At 37.0% G+C, this 20,838-nt stretch overlaps 1 protein-coding gene across 1 annotated transcript in view; it reads left to right on the forward strand.

The window, feature by feature from the left end:
- The window catches only part of ANAPC10 (anaphase promoting complex subunit 10), a 266,250-nt gene extending 247,591 nt beyond the window's left edge, over positions 1–18,659 (forward strand). Inside the window, exon 6 of the transcript XR_009958294.1 lies at positions 18,575–18,659. The gene's annotated coding sequence lies outside the window, so the exon portion shown is untranslated. The remainder of the gene's footprint in view (positions 1–18,574) is intronic.
- Positions 18,660–20,838: the final 2,179 nt, after the last annotated feature.

Consider the following 20,838-nt stretch of genomic DNA (forward strand, 5'->3'; position numbering starts at 1 on the left):
TGCTGCTCTCCACCACTGAGTTACCATTTTATTGAAATACGAGTATTTACTTATATGTACCAGTGATGACAATAAGTAGGAAATTTAAAGAAGCATTGTCTAGTGACATTACATATTTTAATCCTGCTTTTAGCACCTCATCCTTTCAGATACAACAAATTGACTCTTATACTATAATTAAACCTAGAAATGTAAATTATTTGAACTTGTTAAATTCCACTTGACTTGGTAATTGTAAGAGCAGAAAAGCCAGCCGTCTAGTTTAAAACATGCCCTAGAAATGCAAGGAACAACGTAATTGTCAACTTTCTGTGTGCACCACAGTTACTGAGTAGTTAATGATCCACAGGTATTGGATGTGGCCTGTTTGTGATTTAATGACCCTTCCTCAAAGACAATGTGTACAGTGTTTCAGGAATAGAAGGATAATAACTACAGAGAGTAGAATCTCGGGTGACTTTTACAGAGAATGGTCCTTTGCGTTGCCATCCTCTGTGACTCATTATTTTTTCAACTACACAAGCATATGATCCAAGCAAGTACGAACTACAGCTCAGTTTCCCTGAAGAGCCCATAACTAAAATTTAAAAGCCTCCAAGAAAACCATCATAAAGGAAGCTCTTAGAAAGAGATTCATTGGGTGGACATGTGAGGATCTCAGGTTTTACTCGGTAAACAGGACTAAGAGTTTTTTAAGAGTTTGAATTTGGCCACGCTTTTAACCATCATGGTGGCCCTACAATGTCATTTTCCTTTCTCGCTTTCATTTAGGCAAGTATGTCTTCAGTGCTATATAAATCATCTTAGTTAATCTGAGAAGTAAAAGTTTCCAAGAGAGAGCAGCCACACCCTTCAAGCATGGCATGTGAGTCAGAATGCTTTCTATTTTAGAAATCCTTCTGTTCATCCAAAATCCCTCAGGAAGCCATGCCTCACCATCCGGTCCCCTGAATAAATGGAAATTTGTTGTACCATCTTGACACTACCAAATACTATCTCCATTCCATCTAAATGGGGTTACAAAGTGGCTGGTAGTATCTTGCGTCTAGAGTAAATGAACAGATTTCACTACCAGGCTATAGCTAAGGACAGGTTCTTTGTCCCAGGGAGAACATCTGTGCCTGTTCCTCATTTGCTACATTTGAATGAGGTAATTGTAAAAGTATTTACGCTACGAGAGAATGGAAACCTCTGACGTTGCTCAGAGAAAAGAGTAACAAGTAAATTAAGGTTAAAATCAAGGAGCACATTTATTAACATCATTGGAAGTTTGCTGAATAAGGTCTTCAGGATTACTGATAGCTCTGCCTGAGTCCTTCTGAACAGAAGTCTGTGCACAGGCATCAGGTGGACCATGTGTGGAGAACCCAACAAGGCCAATATATATTGTATCAACTGCCTGTGTACTGCCAGGTAGTTTGTTCATACGTAGACCTTCACACCTAAGGCTTCTTTTCTCTTCTGGATGTCTCTAAATTCCTGGCTAATGGCCAGAGTCCACTTTGTCTGCTCAGACAAAATTTACAGCTGGAAAGATGATGTCAGGGTTGGGAGAACTGAAATATACAGTAACTCAGCATTAGGCTCACCATGGAAAAATAAAACAGAAAACAGCACCATTTTTTATAAGACACTAAAGTGGCCATTGTACCACAAAACAAGGCAATAACAGAAACTCTTTCAGATGTTTTTTTTAAGAGACATTTCTTTCAAGAGAACTGTATATACTTACAAGATATAATTCAGCCTAACTGAAAATGCTTGCAATTTGTAGGTAGGTTCTGCTGCCGCAAGATTCCCATTTTAGTGTTGATCACATTTAAATATGAGAATGGTCATGCCAAGTACTCCTCTTCATATCTGAGATCACACAAAGTAGTTTCTCCTGATTCTTGATCACAGTGGGACCCTCTGATTTGCAGCTGTGCAGACAGGCCCTTCGATTTTAACAGCCTTTAACTGTGATTTGACAGGTAGAAGTGATGAGGAAAATGAAACCATAACTGAAGAAGAAGACAAGAAGGTCATACAAGAATTTCTGTTAACTCATGAAAAAGTGATCTGTGAATTCATGATGTCCATGAGAAATTTTGGAAATTACCAGGACAGTTCGATCAGGGTAATATTTTTTCATAGTTTTTCTTCTGAGGAGATGGAGAGACTTGACAAGCTGAAAGTAAATTTTCAAAAATGAAAGCCAATGGAGACTAAATCATAGTGCTTCCTTCTGCAGTACATTACTTATTTAAGAAGAGCTGTATTGTATTGTTCTTATTCATTTTGTTATGTGATTATTTAACTCGACATCTAAAGAATATGTAGTGGGATCTGAACAAGCTACAGAGTCATATCTAACTGCAAGCAGTGGAATGTTTCAGAATAATATTATACTTGTTACGAGGTAAATTGTCAGAAATCTGAAAAACGAAAAGATGGAAATGTAACAGCTCAAAGCAATGCCAAGTGCCCTACTGCATGTATTTTCCTGAACAGGAAAGTGTAGAGCAGTAACCTATTAAAAGCTCGCATAATGATAACAACTTAAGTTAGGGCAATGACAGCTGAACTTTGGCATAAACCCTGGAACCCAGTGGATCTCAGAATATGAGAATGGGCTTGAATGGGCTTGCAGAAAAACCCTGGAACACATGGTTTTCTGGACCTCCTCCTTTTGAGCTATTAGAGTAGCATGCACGCAGTACAGACTAGATTGATCCCCTTAGTATAATATTCACAAGCAGAAACAAAGTCAAAGTAGACGTGTTCTGTATTTTCCTTCTCTGAGGCCTCCCGCAGTAGAAGAAAACAGGAAGAAATCATGGCTGGAACTCCATCCAGCTGACAGAAGGTCCCCAGGGTGCGTTGTCAGATGACACATGTTTTCTTATTACCTAGGGTTTTAGCTTTTGTTTGGGTTGGATGATTTTTTTATTTGTTTGGTTTTTTGTTCTGGAATGCATAAATAATTTAAAAACTTTTAAAGAAGGAGGAGGTGTACAGTTTGAATTATCTAGATTTTTCTTTTCTCTTTGCAAGGAAGCCTATGGAATTTGGCGTCTTAATACAGGCTAGCCTGATCTGATTGCAAACACAGTCAAACCTTTATTAAAATGTTTTGGATCTTTCAAACATGATATTGATAACTGAAATGGAGCAAAGAGACAGTAGCATCTGGTTTTAATGAATATGGTCTGCTTATACTTGAAAGCAAAACTGCAGGAAAAGACTGGAAATTCTTGTTCAGAGAATCAAAGTGCAGTAGTGTTTTTCAGTACCTGACATTTGTATGCTTAGAATGACCTGGGTGACTTTACTCAGCCGATTGTTCATATTTTTTAGATTAAAATATCATATGAATCTGAAATATATTTGGTGCTTTGTTTTTTTTTTTTTTTGGCCTGTTGTATACTTCCTTACTCTCCTGCCATCCTAACAAAACTCTGCTCTGAGCTCTACATTTTCAGCTTGGCTACCTTGTTCAATATGGTATATCAGGAACGATATTTAGATAGACCATAGACCATAGAAACCATATTTCGTGTGTTCCCATCACTGAACTGTAGTCTAGACAAATAAGGGAATAATTTATGGAGATATTTTTTTTCTGTATGTATTCATATCTGAAGGAAACCACTGAACTGAAACAACCTCCTAAATTGCAAACTCATATAAATGCCAACTTAAGACATTCCTTGTCTTTCACAGATGAAATAAAAACAACAGCAGCAAAGCAAATTCCAAAATAGGCCTCCCTATCCTACTTCCCTACCTTCTGCCTGAGCTTAAGAGCAGCATTTCAGCCCAGGCCCCTCACGGGCATCTTGCATGCCATGTGGGTTCTGATGCCTTCTAGCAGAGTACCAGAGTATATTAATAAAACGTCCTGCATCTTTTCCAGGTGCTGATAGAGAAGGGTTGTTTGTTTGAGGTAGATGAGTTTGTTTGGAAATGCAGACTAAATATCTGTATAGGTTTTATGCTGTTACTACTGCCTAGTCAAGATGATTTTGATGGATTTTTATTCCCCAGTCCCTTTCTCCATCACTGTCTTCCCGGTCTCATCCTCTCTGTGTTGGATCCAAAGAAGCAGTCACCAAGGTGCCTAGCACAAAAATGCAAGGCTCTGAGTAATAATGCGAAAGATGTAGTGGACACTTTTCATACCACTGAAGAATTTCACGCATGGTAAATGAATTTAACTGTAAAGAATACAACAGGTACTTTAAAAGGTCATTTAAATCCTAGTGAATGTATTTCAGTGTAGCATCATCTTTATACTAGTATTTGAATTAAGGGTAAAGATTTGGGAAAGATTAAATGCTTTTGAGCATAAGCACCTACCTATTGCCTATCTTTTGAAGCTTTAACTCTGTTTTTCACATAAAAAAGGGAGGATAAGTGCCCCAATTAGTTAGCAGTATCTACATTCCTAAAGTTTCCAGCTTTTAAAGCTGTAGTAAAAGTGGTTTTCAGCTACCACTAATAGCTTCTCTGAATCCTTTTGTTGTAATCTCAAAGCTGAGAAATCAATGAGGTTGGCCAGTTTGATTAAATAATTTTCTTAAGTCAAACTATTGTAAAGTTAGCCTTTAAAAACAAATATGCTGCATTGCCTTTGACCATTTACAGTTTTTCTTTGGCTCCACCAAGCATGTGGATGTCTAATCAGGGGATTATCAAGTAGACTAGAGAAATATAACAAAGTTCTGTGCTCTAGTAAATATTTGTATAGTACAAGCCTGGAGAAAGTCCATGTTATATTTTACTGTTGATAATTTAATAACTCTATGGAACGCCTGAAATCATACAGTAAATGCCAGGATGTGTCAAATGAGGTATCATGTAAAATATAATAACTTAAGATGAGCTGCATGGGTAGATAACACTGTCATTGGAAAATGTATTTAGTAAGTAGTGTTTATGTCACTTGCTTGCATTTTGCCAGGAAATGAAGTGAGCAATGGCCATATAGGTTATAATTAACAATAATGACAACATAAGTGACAAACAGAATAACTCATGCAGAAATGGTCCGGTCTTTCAAATGATGAGACCAACCAATAGATTTCGTATAATAGTCAAAAGATCTGTGATTTCCTCTTGCTACAGAAAATAGACTACACTATAAACAATTGATTAAACTAGCTGAATCTGTGTTCCTTGTGTTTAAAGGATAGCATACAGCATTCTCTCTGCCACAGTAGTTTGTTTGCACTGAAATTAAGCAATAATGATTGAGGCACAGAGCATTTCCTGGGGATTAATGACCGGCTGAGAGGAGTTGATGGCCCAAAGAACAGCTCCTGGCCATTAACCTCAACCGGTCATTAATCCAAAGGAAATGCCCTGCCCCAAGGTCTTTATTACTCTTAGAAAATGAAAATGAAGAAAAACAAATGCATAAGGACCTAGGTATTTGTTCTGGGTGGTGAAGTTTCAAATCATTTTGTGTGTGCAGATTTTGATGAAACAAATACCGTACCAATTATTCAGTTGGACTGCTTGGATCTCTCTAAAGCATCTTGTTATCATCTAGACCTACAGAGTTGACAAAAGACTAATTGGAGAAACATGATCTTATTTCTACTTTTATTAGTCTGTTTCTCAGTATGGCATGCAACTTATGTTTAATGTGATTTAAGAAGGGTGAATGTGTACTTCAAATAAGTATTTTTAAGAAGTCAGTATCATGTAAAGTATTTAGAGTAAGTACTGGCAGAACACCAAACAGACCTAGATATTGTTCTTGTTACACTTTAAACTCTTCTTTTCGTAATCTTAGGATCAACAGACCATCTATACCTTTATAAGCAAAAGCTTAAATTTGAAAAGTACACGATAAATTATAATTTAGCAAGTATGTATATTGGATTTCTTGAGGTAAATTGCAGACTGAGTTCTTGGATGTTTTTTATTTTTCTCAGTACTTCCTGAGTTGAAGAGCACTTCAGAAAATTAAAATAAGATGGCTGTTCTTCAAATGCAAATTTACTCTCTTCTCTACTGTCAAGCAAGATAATCTCTCTTTTATGGCCTTTATGAAATTTGTAAAAGTTTTTTTTTTTTCAGAAAATGTACAAACTCATTTCCATGTGAGTATCCATTTGCAGAAAGGCTTAGCAATGTATATCCCTTAAATACATTAACATAACATTTATTAACATAAATAGGGCACAATGTGAACTTAAGTTATTTCTTTACTGATAGGCATTTTGTTTTGCTTTCTAGACTGTGCTGTCAGTAAGATCAGAATTGCTAAGCTTATTCCTCAGACTTGTAACATTTGTGAATCTGAGGAACTTTGATCAATTGGGACTGAAGAGACTTAATGGTCTCTTATTTTCTCAATCCTTCCCTATTACAGTGCTTTTCTTATTTGCTCTCCAGAGTGAGGTTCTCCAGTAGAGGGGCATTACTTTTCACTGCTAAGGGGAGAGGAGAGGCTGGGACAAAAGTTGTAATGGGGCAGCTTAGCATCATGTCATATAGGACGTCATATACATATCATGTATGGGCCAGAGATCTGCTGCTCAATTTTCAATTTTTAGTGGAGAGATAAATAGCACAACTGAGTAGTGGGAGATTTTTTTCCTTTTGTTTTATCAGGAGGCAGATTTATTTAGTCAATAGAGTTAATAATAAATAATTTATAAATAAAAATCTCTGTATAGGTGAATGTTACAAGTATGGTAGCAATTTAAGGAAAGTGAATTGAAAGATGTACAAAGATGTTAAGATGCTTGGTTTTTATTTTTCTTGAACCTTCAATACAAGTCAAGTGAATTTGTTGCCAAGATAATGTACTTTTTGTATGTCATTCATTTTACATCAAAGTATTGTGTATGCTATATTATTTTCAAAAGTGATTGTAAATCTCAACTTAGCTATACTTGCGGGAGGACATCCTGGGAACGTATAGGGACAGTGGCTTACTGACAATCAGTCAGAAGACTGGAATTCTATTCTTGAATTTTTATCCATGTAAGTATCTATTATGTGGAACAGAAATTTTATAATACAGAGCTCTTCATTCTAGCAGGCAAAGTTAATACAAGTCATTACAACTGATAACTTAGCAGGAAAAATTTTGACTTCAACTAAAGTGTTATTTTGAATAGAGAAGGTAATTAACCTTGGGAATGGAGTGTGACCAGTTGTGATGGGTTATCTGTCACTGGACATTTTAAAATGATATTTATGTTTCTTATTTATTTCGATCTATTTCTGGAAGATATATTTTATTTTAAACAAGATAAACTCTCGAGAGTCCTATGGCCTGCGTTATTCATGAGATCAGTGTGGATGGTTGCAATGGTTTATTGTGGCACAGTAACCTGATGCTAGCTTGTTATATGATATAAAGCAAATTATGTTCTTTCTTTCATGTTTCCACCATTTCTAAAAATACATCTTATAAAAATTATATTTTGTTTGGAATTCTTCAAAGGAAAAGAGTCATATAATGTAGTATTAGATTATAATCTTAGCAGTAAAAATTAAAAAAAAAAAAAAGAAGAAAACATCTCACTTGTTAATTTGAAGAGGAAGCAACTGACTTCATTTTAACCTCCTCTTCCTCTCTTACTCAGGATACTGTTCATTAGAGAAAAAAGCCTTCAAGTACTGCTAAAAACAGGAAGTATATGGGGAAAGATAGCTTGGCACCTGGAAACCTAAACAGGATGTGCTATGTTTCAGAAAATGCGCAGATACTAAGACTCAAACAATGTCATTCCACACTGAGGGCCACTGCTGTAATATGTAATTTTCATGTATGTGGCCAGCACAGTAGACTAAAAACAGTAATATTTTACACAGGGAGAAAAATGCCATGGGAGGCACCATAACCACTGAGCATCTATAATTATTCAGCAGAGAGTAGTGAAGGTAGAGCTGAATGTTGAATCCTGCTTTAAGATGTTTAGGAGGTATCTACTTGCTTCTGTTAGCACTTGACAGAGGAGGACCCTATCTCAGTATAGCTACCTAAGTCTTCATAAAGCAAAGGTCAGTTGTTGTGATATTTCCTTCCAGTGGTCATGACCACCTCCCAGACCAGATAATAAAGCGACTATTATTAGTGCTCACACCCCACGCATGGGAAACTTAGAGTCCTGCCTTCTCTGTGGAGGACTCAGTTCTGTCCTCTGCTATGAACTACTATAGGTCATGCTTTACTTGGAGAAATAAAGGAACAGTCTATAACTTTTCTTTTGAATCTGAACTGCTGTAGGTGAGTTGTCTGAAGCAAGTATGAACACTATTCTCAGGATCAGTAATTAAGCCTTCAGCCAGACAGTGGAAGGCCTATGACCTTGCCAGTGCTGGAATCATCTGTTTATGGACTCATTCAATTTCTTTTTCATGTAAAATAAGAACTGTTTGTGAAGCATGGATCAAAACTCCACTTCTTCACCTTTTCCTGTTGCTTATTCTCTTTTTGCTCTCCACTAAACCTTTAGATTTCTCCAGCTTCAGCATAATAGTTCTTGTTGCTGTCTACACATACATATGCCTTTCTTTTCCACCCTGCAAGGCCACCTGCCCTCACAAGTGAGGAGTCACAGTTTGAATTCTTTTAGGCAAAGGGTGGAGCTGAACCTCTTCACCACCTTCATATTTGGAGGATTCTGTAAGTGCTGAGCTATTAATTAGAGGGTGTAGTGGCCTAACCCTTTGCCATGTCTGTAACTACTGTTGAATTGTTTTTGGAACTTGATCTAGAAGATGTGCAAACTGTGCTGCTGGAGATCCTCAGGATATTAGCGTTTAGGCAGGAGCTAAGGTCTCAGCTGCTCGGGTCTGTGGCAACTGGTATGTTTAAAGGCAGGCATGGAGGCAGCAGTGAAGGTACTTGAGAGTTTTAAAAATGAAAACTGAGGTGTTTGTAGAGTTCTATGTATTCAGTGGTAGCTGCGTTGTCTTTTCAGGACTGCCTGAATTCTACTTAAATGTCAGTTAGGTTCCGGCATCTTTTTTTTGCATCAGATCATGGCTGTTCACTGAATAAAGATCCAAAGCACACCTTGTACAGTTACCATATATGGCCAAAACCCACTGCTTTTCATTTTCCATTTAAGATCAAAGCACTAGAAAGAGCATCTTCACTGAGTTCACTGACGTTCTTTAACAGGGTGGTCTGTAAATAGTCTAAAGCTTTGCTTACCATATTAAAGTGCAAGAAGGCTCCATCTAACATCACTTAAATAGTCTATTTCTTTTCTTAATTGAGAATTGCAACATATTTCTGGAAAAGAGGGGAAATCTAATGTACCAGGTAGTCATTTTTTTCTCAGAGCGAAAAGCAGGGTGCCTGAACTGTGTCTATCTGTATAAAACATAGTCAGCTGAAAAAGATCATCACTTTCTCTTTAAAAGTAATAGAACAGATTTTTAACTTGTATTGGTGTTTTCAAAATTCATGTCTCATTTGTGTCAGTCATGCAGACATGGGAACTGAAAACCAGAACAAAAAGAGACCAAAGCAGTATGAAAAACATGTATTCTGTGTGTGCAAAGGAAACTAGCAGTGTAGCGTTTGGAAAAAGAGATTTCACTATATTTTTAAGGGAAAGTCAAGACATTCTCAGGAAGCAGCAACTCAAATGCTGACCTTTTTGTACCCTGAGAGAAATATGTATTGTATTAATTTTAGTTTAATAGTGAGATAAGGGTCCTAAAGTACAGATATATTTGATTAGAATATGTTCCAGCTATTTATCAGGGCTAGAATAAAAATCTTTTTCATCATCAAATATAACATTTACAAGAAGAAAACTTATAGCTGTAAAAGTCCTCCTGTGTTCAGGCTTAGCTACCCTTTAGAATCATCTCAAAATACTTATGTCTAAACCTCAACTTTCAAACTGAGATAGGTGTTAGGAATGCAGGACTATCTCTTTTTATATATATTAATTCATGTAACATAATTCTGTAAAATGGCACACATTTACTCATGGGTAAAGATTATAATTGCATTTCAAAGCAGTTCTCTCGAAACATTCTAAAACAGATTATGTTCTTAGAAACTCTGTTCTTTACTTTGCATGTTTTAGTACCACATCCCATTAAAGCTGTGTTTGAAGTTGCTAGGATTTGTTAAAAATTTGATAATGCCTAAGCAGATAAGAGATTATATGCTTTATGTATATATTTGAAGGATTTGTTCCAGCTTGGATATAGTGTATTAATTGGCCACCTACAGTGAGCAGCAGTGTTTAATATTTAGAATGCTTTTTCTCACTGTTTTCCAGGCAGAAGAGCATGTAAGTATTCTTTTAACTAAATTTGCTAACTTTCTGGAACATATTTAAACAATGTGTGCTACTTGTGTCATATTACATTAACTTCACTTCTACAGACAGGTTGTATACATATGTAATAAATAGCCCCTCAGGGATCAGATCTAGATTAACTGAGAAAAACGTACTCTGCTGTACGTTAAGTAATTTACAATATCTCAGTAAACATTAGAAAAGATATGTTTGTCTCACCAGAACAGGTTAACAGTGCCTGCAGACTCAGTAATGATTGTAGAATGTTAAACTATCAAGTGGAAAGTTATAATCACTTTAAATAGTCTAATTTTTTCCCCTAAAACTTCAGACTATCTGGAGTTTGATACCATGATGTCTGTAATAACACTGAATGTTTATGATACAGAATGAAAGCAGTAAAGAAAGACACCAGTTCTGCAAAGGATCTAAACAGAGTGACTTAGAACTAAGAGAGGGAAGCTTTGAGATAAAACTTGTTTAAGTGGGTAATCGTTAATTAAATATTATTCCTTTTTACTTAAATTGTAATATCTGCAATTAGAGATGAAGTATGTTTTAGGTGTGCTGGCTTTATTTACGTGTCACGAACTCCCTGTAGCTTCTCTATTTTTATCTGCTCAATCCTATCTGGTAATTCTTTAACAACACCTATGGTAACCATTGTATTGACATCTTTGGTTTTCATCGCTCCTCTCCAAACCTGATTAACAGAGTGTTCTAAGTAAGCCGCCTGCTCAGGTTATTTCAGAAGACTTCAGATGTTTACCATGAATGATCATTGCAACTCTAGAACTTACATCTTAGATTTGCCAGGTATTGAGGAAAGGAACATATAGTACAGTAGGAAATGAGTATTATTATCTTTTTTCCATGTTAAATTTCATTTCATCTGTTAGCTGCATCAGTTGGCTGCATAGGCATAATTTTTCCCATGCCCTAAGAAAAAAACATTCACCATGTAGCACTCATACAAGCTTGGGATAAACCATTTGTAATAAATGGAATGTTTTCAGGATTTTGCTGGTTACCTTTTCTTTCATACACAGAAGAGGATAGCAAGTAGGCTAATTCCATCTGAATAAGCATGTTTAGATTTCTGTTTTAATTGATCGTTTAAGGAGAATCATCTTAATTCTTTAATTACTTTATTTGACTGTCTTGAAGTCAGGCAAGAGGCCCACCAGCATGGAGGAATAACAAACTGTAGTAGAAGAGTGGCTGGAGCAAAGTATCATAAGCCTTGGATTCTGGCGAAGCCATTTAACAATGTTTGCTTGTCCTGAACTAGAAATAATAAATACATCATTATATTCAATTATTCGAGATCTTAAGACAAGAAGCAGTGTATTACAAATAATCATTATTATTTCATTATATATTAGCTTTGCAGCAAAAACCACCAAAGCCTTTTGTACATGAAGTAAAGGTAACTTAATATACATTATGTAGGGATGATTTAAAATATATATTAATTGCATACAAAAATGTTAAAGTAACTGAAAAACAGTTGATGCAAATGTTCATAAACATTGCAGCTATCTGTAGAAGAAATATAATTAAGTTAGAAACCAAGGTTTCATATTTAGTTAGTCACTTAGTCTAATCTTAAACCGCTTGATTCATTTTACATGAATTGTTCGGGGAGAGAGAAAAAATATTTAAAAGAAAAGCAAAAATAAGAATCAAAAGGACTGAGGGGCAAATTTTATGTTCAGAGACTGGGAGGGCAGGTGACATGTAATACTGTAAAACAGGTATCTGTTGGGATCAGAATCAGTAAGCACAGTTTGTTTCACGAAGGCCTAACTCTAAATGCCATTCAGTTCAATACGTCCATAAACAATAATGGAAAAGTCATGCATAATAACTTGTTTTTCAGTTGAGGACTTGACATAATGACAAATGCATACTTTGACAGATGCTTTAATTTTGAATTCTGTGAAATTTAACTAACAATTAAGCCGTGTGCTTATCTGCTTCAGAGGAGTGAATTCTGGGCTTTCCATGTTTACCTACTCCTTCCTTGTGTGCCTGTTCCTTTCTATCTAAGGACTAACTGGAATCCAAGACAAAAGCGTCATGCAGTGCCAATAACTCAACATACAGGTTCATCTTGAAAAAAAAAAGATAATTGCTTTTTTAGGAAGAAATTAATAACTTAAAAAATAATGGCATTGATTTTTAAAGCATCCTGAGTTGTATCAAATCATACCAAAAATAAGAAAGTAAAATTACAAACCAACCATGAACTCAGGAATTATGTGGACACAATCCCTGTTACTTTAAAGTGAGATATAAATCCAGAGATTTCTCATGCCATCATTTTGTAAATAATTACAGTTCTGCTGAATCTGTTGTATAAAGTTTACATGGGAGGTTCAGTGCACCCTCGCTCTTGTTTAGAACATTCGGAACCACCAGAGAGATGTTGACATATGGCTGCACTGTTTTAGTGCACGAGACATCTACTACATGGGAGCATAATAAACAGGAGCATAAAGACAGGTTTGTGCAAGCAGTTTGGATTGACCTTTTTGGCAGCTGAAATCCATCTTGAGTACATGGTGCTGATGTGGACAGACATGTAAACTCCGTCTTGTTACCACAACTACTAGTTTTACAAATATACTCCAATGCTCAAAATGTATATCATTCTAAGTAAAGTGATTTTAAATGGGAGAGGAGATGCAGCAGCAACAATTCACAGTAAGACACAGCAAACGGTGTCTCTTCAGTTTGTGGCAATACCCCTATAGATAAATAAAGTGTTAGATAAGGATATTTTACACCAATAAGATTCCTTATGATAACTTCAGAGATGGTTTATTTCATATTTTTCATATATTTCAAATTTTCCCTGCCAAAGTATTTGCTCAACTGGTACAGTATTTTAATTTTAGCATTAAAAAAATACAATTTGCTCTTCTTCTAAGGAACAGTTCTTAAACCAGAATTCTTAGAAATAGGAATATTTATATAAGTACCTTTCAGTCTGAATAAGAGCCTTAGGTCTGCAGCACTGCTTTTTAAGGTTGAATGAATGCAATTGTATTATATTTTTGAAGAAACATTTTTTAAACACTTAACATTTTCTGTCTTTTGACAAGTATCTAACATAATAAAATTTAGTCTTGTTTTTAACAAGTCTTGGTCTCCTCTTGCATGCTAGGGTATGAGCCTCTGTGTACAGTTGTAGTAGCATTTGGATTTAAGAATATAAAGTAATCACTCATTATGGTAATAAATTGTAAGGTCTAATCCTAAACTGATGGGATGTAGGCAAATGGCACTTCACAATGAGTCTGTCTGATCCTTTTATCCACAGTAATTTTGTATGAAATTAATGGAAACACTGTGCACATTGTCTGTGCCTAATGTCCATCAGTTTTGAGTAGTTATGTAGGATTGAAAGAATACACCTATATTGTTGTGGATTGCGTGCTGTGCACAGCTTTGCTGAGTTCGTCAGCTCACCAGTGAATAACAAACCTGAAAGATGAGAAAAAAATTATTATTTTACTGCTCGTAGAGAGGGGCTGGTGAAGATGCAGAGGAGGTTAGCAAAAGAGTAATTAAGCAATAAGGCACAACAGGGAAGCTAGTTAGCATGAGATGGTCATTATCTTGAGTATTGTAAGCTCAATGTGGAGTAGATATCGTTAAAACAGCAGTGACTGTTACTATCTCATTGTAACCACCCCCTGGCTTCACTGTTGGGTTTTTGTCAGTGTCTGGAAAAAGCGCCTACATATTTTGATGTATGTGTCTTGTGCGCCCTGAAAAATACAATGATGAGGTAGTACTCCAGAGTACTTGAAATTCAGTGGTTGCCTAGTTGCAATTAATACAGCACTATAGCATGAGTAGTATTCGTTCTCATATTGAACTGCAGTAATATTGCTGCTGAGTCAGATGATTTGCATATTACAGTAAAAAATGCATTCCATTCATGTCTTATTTAAAAATGCCAAAAACATGAAGCTTTATGACAAGCTCCAATTTGCACAACACATGCAAAAAAATCATATTTCTTCATTGCAATTAATAACACTATGAATTTGTCTAGAATTTTTGGTTTGAAAATGAAAAGGTATTTAATAGCCTGGAAACTTGAAAATTCCAGGTGTGTTTTCTCAACATAATCCTTTTCTATAGGACCACTATATTGCTTGGTTGGACTGTTTGAAAATGGGAGTTTCCATGCAATTATTTTGTTCATATCCTTTAATCAATGAGGACAGAGGACCACATATATTCATTCAGGACAACTTCTATCTCCTGGGATTTGTATAATTATACTTTGCTGTTTATGGTTCTTATTGGCACAAAAGAAACCAGTTGAGAAAAAGCTGTCTGATACTATGCTTCCCTTTAAATATCTTGAATCCTAAGTTCATATGCAGAGGTATAGGATGGGCATCAATGTGATTGCTTTGGTGGGTGTATGCTAGAGCCCTTGCTATTTCAAACATTTCTATATTATCTCAGTAGTACATGTAAGGTGCCATGTTGCTAGTATCATGAAGGATTAAATTATTTCCCCCTCTCTGTGTTTGTAGAAAGGCTAATATACATGAGAATTTCTGTGCTCCAGGAATGGCAGAGCTCAACTCCCTTGAAAGCCTGGACTGAGCTGTACACACTCTTTCTTAGTATGGCATTCAGGCAGAGGGCGAGAGTGAAAGGGGGAAATTGGCCTTTTCTCCCTCACCTGAACTTCTTAGGCACGTGTAACAGCTGCAGAGCAATTTCCCTACTGCATCCCTTGAGAAACCCTTTCTTCCCTGCCTGTACACATACTGCCTTCCTCTGTCCAGGCCGGATTCTGGAGAGAGTATTTGGCTTCATAATATTTGCATTGTGTTTGTTCATTAATGTTGCTTTGAAAGTAGCCAGGTTTGAATCTGTAGCTTGTAGGTAAGACTTTCATAAGACTTGTGCAGTCTTGCGAAATGTTTTATGTTGCTAATGTTCATATACATTTGGGCAACAAGTATTTTTACCCAGTTTTCATTTTAAAATTATTGAAGTGGTATCCTTGGTGCATGCTGCTAGTAGAGTTTAATCCTACTGTCCTCACTAAAGCGAATCTCCCAAAGAGATCAACACAAGGTTCGCCTGAGGAAAGAGTTCAAATTTTGTCTCACAACGTCCCAAAGGAGAAGGGAGTTTCAGTTACCATAGGAAGTTGAGTGATGCACGAGAGTTTGAAATCTTCAGTTTTAGAGATCTTTTGAGTGCTTCGATTTCAGGAAGGATGCTAGAGATGATTTGCCTAAGAATGCTTTTTACTCTTAGTAGTGTGGAAAGCACATGTGCGTGAAGATGTTAAGCACTAATCATTCCACTGGAATGAGTGAAATCTTAAATTTTATGCAGTGCTGCATTTCTGCACTGAGGGATTTTTATTTATTGTTGTTCTGATTAAAGTGGTACTTAATCCATCAGGTAAGAATTCCATGCTAGAATTCAGGCTATGCCTTGCGTGACCTGTCAGAAACTGTATATCTTATTGCTAGGAATCTTTTGAGACTCCGGATTTGATTTTTCGCCTGCCTGTACGTAAGATGTCTTTGGCAAAGGTCACACAAGTTTTATCCCACAATATTAAGTCACAAATGAAATGGATTTAAGTGGTCTTGCCCTACTCCCTTGTGAGTACTTGCTCACATCCCCAAACCACTATATAATTTGTCACAATTCAACATGATTATCTGTCTTTGCTCAGGAGGACTATAATAGCTAAAGGGTGAGTTATATTGCAGGTAAGGATTTAGGATTAGTGGCAGAGCTGATGGAAGGAGCTTTCAAAGCTGTGGTCTAAAACGGTGTCTGACCCTAGCTAGTGCTTTCTTTCTTTTATTTCCTCTTTTTTGGTTCTGTTGTCCTTTGGGCTTTTTTCTTTTCTGGCTTGCTTTTTGTTGTTGTTGTTGTTTTGCTAAAAAATATCCTAGATTGCATTAAAAATGCCAGCACAAGAAAGGGTAGCGAACAAAGGTCCCGCTGACACTGCGTAAATAGACCCAGCAATCTTTGATTTAGCTGCCCTTCCTGCTCAAAAAAGTGTTTCAGCATGTAGACAGTGAAGCATGTAAATGTTATTTTCTAAACCCTGCATGTCCAAATGATCGAGACAGGATCGTGGCGCAGCACAGGGTTTGAAAAGCTCCCCTCCCACCCCCCGCCCACCCCATCTGGGGGCTTTGAAAGACGGCGCACGTTCTCATTGCCAATCAAGCTGTTCGGCAAAGTCCTGCCTAAGTTCAGTGCACTTTTTAAAATATTTTGGCATTTGGTACATTTTAAAGAAATGCTGCTTAGCATAATGAGCTGTGCGTATTTTCTTCATGATAATAGTTGCATGCTAATGGCTATGTTTAAAATTCCTTCTTATCTTATTTCCTGATTGATGGGAACTTGAACCAACCTCTAAACTTCCAGACCTTGCTCATTTGCTATCTTTTTCATTGGGAGAATAAGCCATTTGATGTGAAAAACATTATACACTATTTTGAACCCTTGTTCAGTGCCATAATGATGTAGTATCTGTCAATATGTCTCTATATTTTGCTTTATGTAAGAATCAGATGAGTTCTTATATTGTGTGGTAGTCTTTATTATTTGAAAAACTACTAGGAATTTTTAGCTTCTGCTGTTGCAGCACAGGACAAAGGAATTGCATGCTGCTCTTTTTATTTTTCACTGCTTTTCTTCTTCACTGTAGCTGCTTGGGTTAAAAGACAAACAAACAAACAGATCCCTGTGGACTTCAAAGAGATCAAACAAAAAAAAAAAGAAAATAATTTCTTAAAGCTAGGCGATTTTGCTGTGTTTCTCTCCTGTTTTTCTTTTCTTCCTTTTTTTTTTTTTTTTTTTTTAATTCTGAAAAGAAATAGCAAGCTGTAGGCACTGCCTGTGGCTTGCTAGCCTTGCTTCTTGTGTGGTCTCTGCAGACTTTATGATTTATTCAGCTAATGGGAAAGGAGCATGACCCCCAGTGGCCACAGAAAGAGAGCTGCATGTGGGTTTAATGCTTTCACCACAAAAATGTCTGCTATGACTAAGCTGTGTGGCTGAAGTCACTGTCTGAATGGTGCTAAAAAGGAACTTAGGCATTAAGTGTGCACTATTTACTATAGATTGGCTCTTGGGATTAGGCCAAGGGTTTCTTACTCAGTTTCAAAGAATAGCATGGAAGCTGCTAGGAAAATTAAAGCTGTGCAATTTATTTTTACCAGTCTCCCCAGTGAGTGACCCAGTGAAGGATTTGCCTCATAACACTTTTTTTTTCATCAGTTACCAAAGAGCAATTCAGAATATACTGGTTTGTTCGTGAGTTTTATGGGGCTTATTGTTTACATTTTCCCATCTCCTACTTTTCTTCGTGTTAACATGGCTTTATAATATTGTTTTTCTTTGTATATGCTTAGATCTAGAAAGGAAAGCTGGTTTGAACAAAATCTTAAGCATCATTGCTGAGACTGGTTACATTTCTGTTGCTGATTTAAAAGGTGAAGCTGTGGGCTAGGTTCAGAGTCTGCCTCTCTCTGTATTCAAAAGAATGGCAAAAATGTATTTTTTTCAATGGGAATGAATTAGGATCAATTTGTTGTATTCTGGCACTAGTTTTACTCCATTTTGTCCAATTTTAAGGGCTGATTATGGTACTTTAGGTTGGTATGCCTAGTGTTAGGTAACTGTTTATGCCCACAAATGTATTAGAAGACCCCCGTACAGAGAGAGAGAGAGAAAAAGATGTTTTATAGTCTTTAAAATTCATTTTGAAATTTTGTGTTTCCAGCACTAATATCTTTCTTTGTGCTTTATAAGAAAAACAATGGAATGGTAAAAGTGAATTACAGCACTTTGCTAGTGTGTATTTTTTTGCTGAAAATATTCATTGTTATTTGAAAATGATGACACATTTTAGGAAGAGATCTAGAATTCATAGAATCAGTAAGGTTGGAAGGGACCTCTGGAGATCCTCTAGTCCAAACTCCCCGCTCAGCAGGGTCGCCTAGAGCATGTTAGACAGGGTTGCATCCAGGAGGGCCTTGAAGATCTCCAGAGAAGGAGACTCCACAACCTCTCTGGGCAACCTGGTCCAGTGCTCCGTCACTCTCACGGGGAAGAAATTCCCCCTCACGGTCAGGCGGAACTTCCTGCGCTTCAATTTCTGCCCATTGCCTCTTGTCCTGTCCCATGGGACAACTGAAAAGAGTTTGTCCCTGTCCCCTTGACACTCTCAGGTACTTACACACTTTGGTAAGATCCCTCCTCGGTCTTCTCTTCCCCAGGCTGAAGAGGCCCAGCTCTCGCAGCCGTTCCTCCTAGGGCAGGTGCTCCAGCCCTCTGATCATCTCCGCAGCCCTAAGATGAATTCCCAGGAACGAGGGTACCAGTCTCTGGCAAGTGCAGTTCCAGGTTCCTCCCATCTTCCTGTAGGCAGATCTTGGTCAGCTCTGGTAAGCTTAAGAGAATCCACTATAATAGAAACCAGCGTTTGGTGTCAGTATTTATTTGAGTTACTGAAGGACTGACAAGTGGGTAGAGAGAGACTTAAAAAAAAAAAAAAAAAAGTGGCACTTCCTGTGTCAATGTCCTTTTGATAGCAAATGTCAGGCAAAGGAAAGGTGTCCAGTTTTTGCCACTTACCTTGTTGTGAAAAGTGGGATGGGTGAAATTTAACAGATTTCAGGTGAATAGCAATACCTATGCATAAGGTATATCTTTTCATATCTTTGCGTTTTGTCTTACAGGCTTAAAGCCTTTTATCTTGTAGCCAAAATCTAGATGACAAATGGTAGGCTCCTAGAGCCATACAGTTAGGCACCTAGGCATATGTTACTCAATTTCTGTAAAAACTGAGAACCCAAGAAACAGGAGTGGGTGAAGTAAAAGAATGATGCTGGTGTTTTGCAGTTTTGAAATTTAGGCCATTTTTAGTTAGAAAGAAAACTGGAAAAAATTTCATGCAGTTTATTTGCTGAAAGTCAAATTCAGGCATCAAGTGAAACATATTGTATACTTGGGCAAATATGGTGAATTATTTGATGAAGAATACTTTTTGAAAAAGTCCAAATATTTTGACATCTATTGAAAGAAAATATTTCAGCTTTGTGTTTTGAAACAATCTTGTGTAAATGTAATACTATTTTTTGTTTTTAGTGAATTCAGAAACATTGGTTGCATTTTGTCAAATAAAACTCCTGAAAATAAGTGGTTAACCTGAAACAATATATAAAAAAATCCCTTTTCCCATTAGATGGGAACTGAAAGAAGTTATTCATACAGTTCTACTTCATAGTCTTAAGAAACAGAAGTTTGAAGTTTTGCTTCACTCTGTGGTTCAAAGTTTATCCAGCCTATCCAGTTCTCCCTGTCATCTGAAATAGAGTTAAAAATCTCAAGCTAGAAGATTTCTTGCAGTCCTTATTTTATTTCTGATTCTTACACAGCCAGGAATAAATAGTGTGAGGAAATTAGCTGTGATTCATAGATTCATAGACTGGTAGGGTTGAAAGGGACCTCTGATTTTCACAAATTTCTATGCTTAGGTGAGGGGGCTGAGTAGGTAGAGGATCCCATTTTTTAACCTTAGAAATGTTTGGTTTGTATTTCCTGGTTTAGAGGAGGGCTCTGACTTCATGCTGTAACCCAACACAAGAATGATGTAGTTATTGCACTGTAAGAGGAGACTTTGGAAAGTCATTGCTTTGGGTTATGCAAAGCATTTTTTCTGAGCTGTTACACCTTGTGGAGAACTTCCCTCTTCAGGCCCTGGGGGATGGGGAAGAGAATTGAACAAGAGAATAGTGGGAATAACACTAAATTCTAGATACTAAAGGCTAACTAGCTATGTTGCAGAGACCCTGTACCTACAGCATGCAAACTGGTGTGTGTGGTGTGCGGCGCAGATGACTTGTCAGCAAGAGGCATGGGATATGACAGCTGTATGTATCTGGCATGCAGGTGTTTCAGCTGGTATTCACATTGCCTGCGGGCAAGCACTTTTCTTTCTTTTTTTTCTGATGAAGAAGGAAGAGACGGTGGGAGGTAAAGAAGGAAGAAGGATCACCCACAGTCATTTACCAGAATGGAAGAGGAGAGGACCAAGACATCAGTTCAACTCCTGTTTACACATTTAACTGGCTCAACTTTCCTTTGCAAGTGTAAATCAAATGGTACAGACTTGGGGTGTTTTCTGTCCCTTGTGAAGACAACCTCTTCATTTTTGACTTATGGGAGCTGTGTTACTACTCCAGGAGTTCTAGGTTGCAAGCCGTAAACTTGACCCTGGTCTTTCATGACTGAAAAAAACACAAATTTTCTCTTTGATAGGGTTTCTTCTCCTGAGAAGTCACATAGTGACTGCTTTGGTGACATGAGGCTATACGTTCAATAGCCTTAGATCTTCCTTTGGGAGCATCTTTCCTGAAGATCTTGTTTTCCAGACATCATGACAGCACCTACTGTCTATGGCTAGTGATGTGAAGGGCATGGCTACTGAAAATTGTCTACTGAAATTCTTTGTAGTGATTGACAACTGATAAAAGCTCAA

Source organism: Rhea pennata, chromosome 4 (assembly GCF_028389875.1).
Source record: "Rhea pennata isolate bPtePen1 chromosome 4, bPtePen1.pri, whole genome shotgun sequence".
Taxonomy (NCBI): domain Eukaryota; kingdom Metazoa; phylum Chordata; class Aves; order Rheiformes; family Rheidae; genus Rhea; species Rhea pennata.